The following is a 12,210-nucleotide window of genomic DNA, read 5'->3' as shown; positions in this document are numbered from 1 at the left end:
AGATGGCAGCCAAAAAGACATGGTAGGAGGTTGTATCAGATGATAGGAAAAGAATGGATCTCTTCTCAAAGGAGAACTGAGGACAATAGACAAAATCATTTGAGTGGACAGGTAAACCTGAAAAACAGCTGTTAAACTAGTGAAGATGATAATGATTATAAGCTATTTATCTTGTAATCATGGTAGCTATATTGTACAAAAATCTATTTTTAATAAAAAATCATTGATTTCAATTTTCTCAAGATGCCTTTTAAAGTTACTTGTAAATTTTAAGTTATAACCTAAAAGTCATCACTCATAAAATTGCTGCTCATCAGTGTGAGTGTAACATAAACATGCTTGGATTGCATTTATCATTAACCATCTGCTTTGTGCTAATAGCATACTGATACACCTAATTAGCCCCGGATGGCTCGCTTCTATAGGAATAATAGGAATAGCTTTTGTCCATTCAAATACTGCTTTGCAACATAATTTAAGATAGTGCTCAGCATGAAAGACACTCCATAAAATAAACACTGGCTTAATGACTGACACTTGCTCACATTAATAAATTGTCTAAACGAGTATCTAAACAGTATAATGTATTAAACACCATTAAAAAATGAGTTATGCCTGGCATGGACTTAAAGATTTTTATAAATCATTTCAAATGTGAGGGATTCAACACATAATGACAGATTTCACTATCTTTTAATCCTCTAGTCCATCATCAGTTATTGAAGCTCACACTAGAAGATGGGATGACCAGATAGTGCATCAAACATTAACAGATTTACATGAATTAGAGACATGAGAGCCTGTGATGTTGCAGAATTTCTCCTCAGCAAAACAAACAGGGCAGGAAACCGTCGAGATCACCTTGTTTGTAAGAGTTTGTGCATTATTTAGAGAGGAAAAGAAGAAAGAAACTCCAATTTCTTCTCATGTATCAGATCAAATCAAGAATCAAAAAAGTCCATCTTGATTGGGAGAGTCTTCCTTCTTCAGTGTTTCACATATAATGACATGATTCATTGTATATAAAAATCTCAGTGTTCCCAACATACTGTAGGATTTCAAGTTGTAAGTATTATAGAGGTTTGATATTTACAATTTGAAAATGGTGCGGCTGACTGGTTTGTGAATAGATTCAATAGTATAAGATTAATCACTATGTACCTCACATTACAGGATAATCTGGAAAGATAATTACAACACATACAATACCTTTTCAGAATGGTTGAATCAGGCCCAAAAATGTGGCTGATTATACTGCAATGCATGTCTAGCATTACATACAAAACAAGTGAAATAAAAGCAAATTTACAGTACATATTAAACCTGAGGAGACCTGATGGCATGACTTAAACTTCTTAGCAAATGAAGTTAGATTCACATCACTGTCCGTAAGGAATTTCCACCTTCTTTCTTTGTCTGTAAGAACTTTCGTTGGATTCTTCTGTTTCTTTTGACCTTCCACAAAGATGCTCATCATCTACATTGAAGGCTCTAAAAAGGTATTGTGTGATTTTTTAAAGAAACATCTCAATCTGAAAAACATTCAGAATTTAACAGGTCAAACAGGTAGCAAGACTTTAGGGAGTTCTTTAAACACAAGCACAAACACTGCAGACAGAAGTGAAAACAAGAAAAAAGATTTTATGTGCATTAAGTCAGACAACCTCAACAATTAAAAAAAAGAAAAGCCTATAATGTGACACTCCTTCACACGATTATATAACTTTGCAAGTCTACTTAGTCCAATTGTGAGTTTCGAGGGCCGGAGCATATTTCAACATCCCTAGACAGCACTAGACAAGTCATAACCCATGAAATGAAAGATAGAATCGTGCTCAAGCTCAAATTAGGCCGATCTGGAAATGATAAGTAATTGAACATGAATCTCTTTGGGGATAGGGGAGAAAGACCCACATGCAGTGAGACCATGCAAACTTCAAACAGACAACAATCAGGCGTGGGATCTGAAACAAGCATAGTTGAAGCTGAGAAACAGCCCAGCTAACCACTGCACCACCACATGTTACAAGCTTCGAAATACTTTTGTCACAACCCAATTCCAAGAAATAATTAAACCAGTTTGTCATTAAAATGAAAAAATAAGAAACTGGGGAACAATCAGTTTTAATATCACACTATTTCTGAATTATTGCAGACAAAAGAACACTAAAAAGTGGTGTAAAATTTAAATATGGTATAATCTGAAACTAAGTAAAATAAATTGGGTTGTCACCCATCCTGTGTTCTTATGAACTACAGTAAGCATATGTGTAAATGTGTCTTGCAAAGGAATATCAACTCATCTATGGATCGTTCCTGCCTTGTCCCTTATCCTGCTTGCCTGTGTTCCAACTCTCAGGGATCTGGTAAAAGAAAAATTAGGATCACAAGAAGTGTGGATGGACTTATCCCATTTAAAGCTTCACAAGTAATTTCTGCCATTTTCTCTAAATGTAATACAATTTTGAAATATCTAAGTTAACACAGAACAACTTATTATATTACTAATGGCATTCCCAAATAAGTAAAGGTAACACTTTAGTTTAGGTACTGCAGAAATGCATCTATTACTCATTTACTCTTATGTAACAAGATCTTAACAAAGGCTTCTTTTGGTCTTGATAACGCTTAGAAAGCACCAGTAGACAGGTTATCCATCTCTGTGCTGTGTGGCATGCTGACATGCAGTAAAATGACTTCTTGATATGAAGGATATGTAATATCAAAAGAAAATTGTCTCAGTTAAGTGACTTTAGATCACTCCAAAGTGAAGTTTTATTAGTAGGACACATTGCAGAGATGAATAAACACTTTACTGTTGCTTTGTAAGTGTTATGATGACCCAAAGAAGTGTATGTTTAGGTCTTTTTACATAACAGCAAATGAGTAATTGATGCATTTTTGCAGTACTTAAACTAAAGGATTACAAAAGTTAAAAAAAAAATGTAGACATGGCATAAATATGCAGCTGCATTTGGAGATTTACTTAACTGATTTGAAAGTTGGAACATTTTAAATTTTTATAGTTACTTCATTAAAGAGTCAGTTATTACATTTGTGTTTATTATATATTTTTACAATAGTGAGTCAAATCCATATTACTAACCGAGAATGGTAAACCGGATGGCATGGACGCAGGTTTACTAACTAAACCGGATGGCATGGACGCAGGTACACGGCGATAGGACCATGAGACGTACTGCGCAGGCGCGTACAGCGCATGTCTCATAAACCGCAATCGAAGTCGTATCCACCGCAAACGAAGGACTCACGGCCCAAAAACGAAACAGCTCAACTGACGTGAATGAGAAATGAAGCAACAAGGCGCCCATAGCTAACGACTACCGACATAGACACGCCAAAAAGAGGATTCTGCGCTGCAGCCCGGATTCAAATGGAAGAGGCTACAGCGGCCCCACAGGTCCACAAAGATAGTACGAAGGGCGCAGGCGTCACCGCCATTTTGTGAGTGGCACTACTGCAGGGTGAAGTTAGGAGTAATGTGCTGCTTGGGATTGTACAAACCGCTGAACGCTTTACACCGAATTCAAACACAATACAGCTCAACGATACAAACACGGGCCCACCTAGATAAGATCAATGAATGCAGGTGCCTACAACGCGCGTCTGAATCTGCGGAAGCAAAGCAGGCACGGGTTCAAAACGAACGAGCTCGACTGACGGATATACAAACACGAGCCCGGCTGGATAAAATCAATGAACGCAGGCGCCTACAACGCGCGTCTGAAATGCCGCAAGCAGAGCGGGCACGGCTCCAAAACAAACGAGCTCGACTAATGTATTTCAGGATAGCCAACGCCGGGGGTAGACGAGCGAAGCGAGCAGGGGGCGGAGCCCCCCTTGTAAAAAAATAACAGAGGTAATAGAATGCCATTATATGCATTAGTAAACTACATTAATCACATGCATTTTTAAAACCATGTTACAATGTCTTGTAGTTAAAAACGCAGCCCAAATAGGCCTGTGGTAGCTCAATAGCGCTCATAGACAGCAGACTCTCAATCAAGTGATATGAAAATGACATCAAGTAATGAACTGTTTTTAGTTGTTGGTTGTGGAGGGTTTTTTTAAAAAATACTTAAACATAACCAAATTTCTCTTAATTCAATAAAATCCAGATAAAAGATTTTAAGATAACATTTTTTGTAGCTTTGGACCATAATAAAAAAATAGGTCTGTAGCTTTGTTGATAAAATATACTATAAGAAAAATACTGAATCATTTCAATGTGCAGATAATATAGCCACTATGTTGTTTTTTGCTCAATGTATCATAAACTAACTGAATTAACCAGCGCTGCCCAGGAGGAAAAAAAAAGTGTTTTTGTTAATTGTTTGAAAAAAATACAATAAAAAAAAACACAACTTTAAAAATAAAAATAAATTAACAAACAATGAAGACTCACTAATGTGCTGGTCTTGCGGTCTTGTATGTATGTTATCATCCAGTTGACGCTCAGAACCGGCCAACTCTATTTAATTTCAAAAGCAACAGGGGCGCAGTGGATGATAACCATATGATAACATACATATAAGAACGCAAGATCACCCCTCAACCTACCCAGAAGGGTGTGGGTGAGGGTTGATTTCACCCTACAGTATTTTTAGTTGACCAATGAGAAACATGTGTACCAAGTTTCATGAAAATCGCTCCAGCCATTTGGGAGTGATGCTGGAACATACATACATACATACAGTCAGTCAGTCATTATCCAACCCGCTATATCCTAACACAGGGTCACAGGGGTCTGCTGGAACCAATCCCAGCCAGTACAGGGCGCAAGGCAGGAACAAATCCCAGGCAGGACACCCACATACCAAGCACACATACTAAGGACAATTTAGGATCGCCAATGCACCTAACCTGCATGTCTTTGGACTGTGGGAGGAAACCGGAGCACCTGGAGGAAACTCACGCAGACAAGGGGAGAACATGCACACTCCACGAAGGGAGGACCCAGGAAGCGAACCCGGGTCTCCTTACTGCAAGGCAGCAGCACTACCACTGTGCCGCCCTACACACTTACATTGACTTTTATATATAAAGATATGCAGTACATTTTTGTTCCCTCTGTAAATTTACCTCAAGTATCAGGAGACATGAGGTGGTGTAGCAGCTGGTTGCATGTGAACGCTCCCTCCAGAATTTGACTAACTTGTGCCAGGGATCTGTTTTACAATCAGGTTTTTCTGTTGAAAAAAGAAGAAAATGTAACAAGGTTGAAGTAATTTCACTGAAAATAAATTTGAAACAGTGAACTAATCTGTAATTGAAGTCGCACAGATTGTTTCCCTGTTTTAAGACAGATGAGTTTACAAATTTGATATTTTTTAATTGTAGGTTCTTAAATTTCAAAACATGGTACAATATGCTGTTTTTGAGATATCTCAATTAAAATTGAAAGTTTTTGACAAATTTCCTTGTAAAATAATTTTGCTACTTTTCAACAAAATTGGTCCACTGAGAGCCTAGTTGTTTCATGCAGGCAGATACATGGACAGATATGGCAACTGCAGTGGGTGCTTTTTAGATTATATACAAATATGCCTAAAAAGGATTAAAATATTTCAGTATTCTCGGGCTATACTGTGGAAGCAGTGTTTTTTTGTTGCAGTAGATAAACAGTATGGAGTTATTAGAGAAAAAGTGACAGTCAAAAGAGTTAAAAGAATGTGTAATTGAAAGTTAGTTTGAACTGCAGTATTTATGAAAGAAAGAGAAAGGAAAAGAGAGCAATCATCAAATCCAGGAATTCACCCCGAAAAACTTCAAGACAGATAAACTTCAGCACGGTAGTAACTTAAACAGATCCTTAGTTACTGGATCTGGTTTGGCCAGGCTAACTTCCGCCTTAGTCATAAGCGTTTCCTACCATTTCAAATGTTCAAGGTCTTTCCTTAAAAATAAAAAGGAGGCTAGAATTATAGAATTATGTTAAGTATTGATACTGATGTTGAGCGTTTAATTGTTTAGCATTTTTGCACCATGTTGTTTAATAAGATGTGGTCTCCTCAGGCATACCATACACTAATAGAAACAGTAGACAAATGTTAAATAACCTCTCCGGCGTTCCCGTGGGTTTTGACTGATTAGGTACACAAGAGACAGCTCTGATTGCAGGTCTGCTCAGCTGAGAGCCAAACATGAAATGTCAGTTGAGCAAAGAGCAGCGCACTCGTTGATGGATTGTCTACTTTTGTTTTTGCTGTTTAGATTAAACTTGATTTTACAATCCCAGTATTGTGTCCCAGTAAACAACCTCTTCTAATTTGAATTGAGTCCCTGGAGGCTTCCTAATGATTTGAGTGACTAAAAAGTGAACCCATGCATTTTGTGGTAAAGTGTATGGCAGAGTCCTTTTTTTTGTTAATGATATGTATGGTACACGCAGGCATTCCTTAAGATTCCTGGCTTTGAAGAAGCATGACAAGACATCCGTACTTAATAAGCAACCAGCACAATTATTCTTTCCATCTTCAAAAAAAATAAAGCTAAAGGCGCACATTAACCCAAATATGCAACCTTCTCTCATCTTTATCAACTCCTGCGATCTCCTTCTGCCTTCTGTTACTCCCTTTATGCCTCTTCCACCCCATCCCCCAAAAAGCTCACTTTCACTTAATGACTCCATTTGAAATCATCTTCTTCTCATCAGCATGTTCTCTCTGCATTCTGTTCTAATCCTAAATGTGCACTTACAGAACAGATACAGCGACATACACTTAAATCCATGGAACTTGACATTTTGTTTTCTCTTGAACTTTTGGATCTGCTTGCAGTATAAGGACCCCAGTTGTAAAGAAGTAGTGGGCCAGTTCAGATGCATAATAATCTTTAATTTTCTATCTATCATCTCATGCATCAGTACCTTCTAAAAGGTGAACATAAATAGCCTTAATACAGGAGCCTTCCTGGTAATAGTGGCCAGACATTGAATATGCAGTGTCCTAAAACAGATAACATTTTTGAGCTAGAATTTGGGATTTTGAAAATGTATTAGTGCTGTCAAAAATTGGAGGATTTAATTAGGGGTTTAATCCAACTGTAGCTTTGTGAGAACCAGAAAGTATCCTACCCTGAACAGGGCACCAGTTCATCATATAATATAATACAGTAATGCAGGGGGATCAATTATGGTCCTAGGAGTCACAGTGGCTGTAGGTTTACATTCCAGCCAGTTTCGAATTCAGAAGCCAGGCCTAGCAGATAATGAAATTTAGTATTTAATCGCATGCTTTGTTAATTATTTAATTCTTCCAAGACAAATCTTTATCACATTGCAGATTTTTCATTTTTTAGGAAAAATATCTAAGTAATTTGTTTTGATTTTTTAAAACTTGAGCCTTCTAATTCATTCTTTTTTCCTTAAATGGCAGCCAAATAAAAATGAGATGTGAAGTTAGCCAGCAGATTACCAGCTAAAACAAGGAATCAAAATCCAACCAAACTCACCCCAACCAATTTCTTAATTAGAGGTCCAACCTGTTATTTAATTTCATGGTTTGTTGGTGCTCTCATTCTGCCACATTTCCAAAATGGTTGTTTTGCTTTCTTCTAAGAGCACCATCAAAATGGTTTCTGGACCTGAGCAGTTCAACATTCCTGAGACCTTCATCTTTCTTTATTTTCAGATATTGTATGAAGGACATGGGTTAGCTGGTCATGGGTCATTTTGTAACTAATTAAGGAAAAAAAAAACAATTTATATTTCTCCATAATCTAACATAATCATTATGCACAATATAATTTGATACTCATCATAAATGTAATCATTCTACTTTTCCTGGTCCAGTGCAGTTCGCTTTAGTAACATGATGAGCTGTACAGACAAATCCACTTCATGAGAATTCTCCCATGGTCCCAAGGTAATAGAGAGATATAATCACACAGAGAAGGGGGAGAGCCAAATGCAGTCAACAGTGGGACACATATAATATAATATAATATAATATAATATAATATAATATAATATAATATAATATAATATAATATAATATAATATAATATAATATAATATGGCTCAGGTTGGACGGTTGGGAGACAAAGTCAGTGAGTCGAAGCGTTGGTTTGGACATGTGCAGTGGAGAGATGCTGGGTATATTGGGAGAAGGATGCTAAGGATAGAGCTGCCAGGGAAGAGGAAAAGAGGAAGGCAGAAAAGAATGTTTATGGATGTGGTGAGAGAGGACATGCAGGTGATGGGTGTAACAGAACAAGATGCAGAGGACAGAAAGATATGGAAGAAGATGATCCGCTGTGGCAACCCCTAACGGGAGCAGCCGAAAGAAGAAGAAGAATATAATATAATATAATATAATATAATATAATATAATATAATATAATATAATATAATATAATATAATATAATATAAAGGCAATTGTCATCACCACTGACTCACAACTGGAGAGATTTAGTTTCAGTTCCAATCCAAATGACTGATTGCATGGAGTTGGCATGTTCTCTCTAAGTCCAAATAAGGTTTTTTTCCTGTTTGCCATAAAACAAACCCCAAAGTAACGTATTTTGTTTAATCAGGGGACGTCTACTTGGATTCAGTGCAAATATGTGTGTGAATTGAGTTTATTTTTGATTGACAACAGACCCAGAGGACTATAACAAGTTTACAGGTATAATACAAATAGCAAATTTTGAAAAGTACAAAATGTATTAGTTAAAACTATAGGATCACTTAAACACACAGTAAAATCAGTAACTTCAGATTGAATAACATAACAATATATGTCCATTAATACCAATGAGTCCTAAAATGGATTTTAACCTGCTGAGTGTGAGCACAATAGGATCCTGCTATTTGAAACCCTTTAATGAAATAAATGGAGCAAGGAAATAAATGATTCATTACAGCATTGCAAATATTTTCCATCACATCTCCAATTCTTCCTTTTTCTGTAACCACCTCTTTTACTCATAGCTGTTAGACAATGGTGTGGTACCTGTGGAGTGTGACAGTTTATTAGTGGGGACAAAACTTAATAGTGTAATGTAGAATTACTCAGCCAAGTGCTGGTATGATAATGGACTGTGGGAAGTCCTGGTAGAAGCTCACATGAATGCTGTTAATGTAAGACCTCCGAGGTGGCAGTGCTACCCACTGAGCCAATATGCCATCCACTGTATGTTAATATAAAACGTTGATTCCATTGAAAATGATGAAAAATCCTATAATGAATTATAGCCATATTTTAAAGCTCATTATAGTGAATCATTTTACAAACCACCTTTTAACAATCTACCAGGAAAAGAATACAAGGAAACAGTGTGAAAAGAATAAGGCAAAGTATAAGGCATAAAGTCTGTCTATGTGTTCGTCCGGTTCCTATATCTCTATCATTCCAAAAAATTTTTAGGAATAAAATGCATTGCATTTATCAATCCAATAGGTGGCACATAACAGAAAAATGAAACAAGGAAATAGTGCAAAAAGAATAAGAAAAATGAACTAATTTCACAAAATATGAGCAGTTTTACAAATACACCTTATTTCAAGGCCAGGAAAGCAGATTAAAAAATACCATAGAAGATGAATGACTAGTTATTAGTTTCCAAACAGATTTGGCAAATATTGGAGCTTTAGCCCAAAAAAAAAAACTATGAAAAACATAATCCCTGCAAAGTTGCTTCTTGCATCTGTGAATTTTATATTCAGATTAAAACTCTCCTTATATAGCACCCTACAATTAACAAGCACAGGCTTTCCAAATAATGCAGATCTGACAAAAAAAATACACAACATGCAACAGAACAGAAATGCAATGTTGAACACTAATCTAAACAACATCAGTGTACTTTTAAAAATATATTAGTTTCTTAATGCATGAATGAATTTTCTGAACAGTTTAAATACCTGGAGCCAATTATTACAATGAAATATAAAGATCTTTTTAAATATACTGTAGTTTTGGTTTTATGATTGTAAACATCATACAAGATATTAATAAATAATCCACCCTCCAGCACATCTTAGCCATGAAAATCAACATTGTCAAAAATGAATCTCTCCCAAAGCTTGTAAACGTCAGTTAGTCTCAGCTGTAACATTATTTATCTGGAACTCAAAATGGCCCAAGATAACTTTACAGAGATCTAAAGCAAAGGGAGACAACACACCAACTAACTTTCTGTTCAGTTACTGGACTGCGAATATTCATACAATAAAATGTTAGAAATTGGCAGAGGTCCATAAATCTACACATAGTTTGTTAGCAATGTAAAAGAAATGCAGTTCTAGATCTTCTTGTATGCTCTGCTTTATGCTCCAGCCAACAATTATTATCATAAGTTTATCAGCAACCCAGAAAGAAGTTCACAACTTACTACACATATGGAACCAATGTAGCACACATTTTAAGGCAGAAAATGTACTATCTCTTGCACCCTATACATAAAAACCACATATTTCAGACTTCTTTAGACTACGTTGTATTCAGTCTATGAAAGACAGCAGGGATTGTGACATTTAGATTTCTCTGTGCTTTGACGGTGCATTTGCATCCTTTGAACTATTGAATTCCAAATGTAATGTTCTAGTGACACACTTTTCCCTTTACATACTAACAAGAAATGTTTTTAAAGCCAAGCCACCCAACTTCCCTCTGTCTTTCACTTATATCTGTCCTTCTGGTGATACTGGCTAGAGTGGATGAAGATTCAGACTGCATCTCTAAAGTATATCAAAAATATTTAAGGGACTTACCTCTTAGTGATCTTAGGAAACAATGGAAAAGGAATCTCACATTAAAAAATGAAGACAAGGAATGAATTTCAGTATCTTATAAAAATACACTCCAGTTCAATGTGTGTCAAACACACCATAATTCGACAAAATACATTGTTTATCAATCACATGTATCCTGTCTAAACTTTTTAAAAAATGTACCAAGATTAAGAACCAACCTGTGACCAATGTCTTTCAGTGCCTGTATCACTAGGTCACATGTTTTGGCAATGTTCTTTACTTAAATTATTTTGAGCAAAAGTATTTGTATATTTTGTATTGCCTTGGATTTGTACTCTTAATGTCTTAGCAGCAATATTTGAGGCAATAACAGGTAGGATAAAAATGTGCTAAAAAATCAGCTGTATTATACAACACTATTTGCACAAACACTAATTTTGCTCAACTGGTAGAATCCTAATCCACCCTCCATAACTTGGTGGAAAATCAAATTGGGGTTATATGAAATATAGTGTTATATGAAATTGGAAAAATATCTAATTTTTAGATTTGATTAGATTGTATAAACTTTATTAATCCCATGGCAAAATTCAAATGCATACAGCAGCAGAAACATAAAAGACAAGAATACAGACTCACAGGACAGAAAATATAATCAATCAATAAATAAATAAATAAAAACTTAATGAGTGCATTGGGTGGAAACATTGAATTGCCTGATAGCAGTGGGCAGAAAAGATCTCCAGAGGTGTTTCTTAGCACACTGTGATGTAATGACTGTGTGGCTAAAAGTGTCTCCAAGAGAGTACCTCCTGCAGGAGATGAAGGGGATTTTTCATAATTGTATCAAAGTTTACCATCATCCTCTTTTCCACAACAGCTTCCAGTGTGTCCAAGGTTTCCTCTATGATGGAGCAGGCTTTCTTAATAAGTTTGTTCATGCATTGTGCTTCTTTTGGGTTCAGGTTGCTTTCTCAGGAGACTGCAGCTTAGAATACAATACTGGCTGCCATGGACCGGTAGAACATTTCCAGCACCTTGCTGTACGTATCAAAAGACCTGAGTCTCCTTAGGAAGTACAGTCTGCTTTGGCCTTTCTTGTACTGCTCCACTGTGTTGTCAGACCAGTCCAGTTTATTTGTTTATGTGAACCCCCAAGTATTTGTAGCACTATACTACTTCTGTATCCTTGCCCTGTATGGTGATTGGTCTCAGATGCTTCATGGCATGTTGGAAGCCCACCATCAGCTCTTTAGTCTTGCTCATGTTGCGTTGTAGGTTGGTGTCCTTGCAACACAAGATGAAGTCCTCCATGAATTTCCTGTACTCTGACTCATCTCCATTATTAATGCAACCTCTGATGGACAAGTCATCTGAAAATGTCTCTAGATGACAAGCACTGGTATTGTTCTGGAAGTATGTTATGTAGGGTAAACATGAAGGGAGACAGGTCAATTCTTTGATTTTCTCTAGTATTGCACACCAGCATTTC

Source organism: Erpetoichthys calabaricus, chromosome 2 (genome assembly GCF_900747795.2).
Source record: "Erpetoichthys calabaricus chromosome 2, fErpCal1.3, whole genome shotgun sequence".
In the NCBI taxonomy this organism is placed as follows: domain Eukaryota; kingdom Metazoa; phylum Chordata; class Cladistia; order Polypteriformes; family Polypteridae; genus Erpetoichthys; species Erpetoichthys calabaricus.
The sequence above is the reverse complement of the archived record's forward strand: the minus strand, read 5'-3'. Positions refer to the sequence as shown.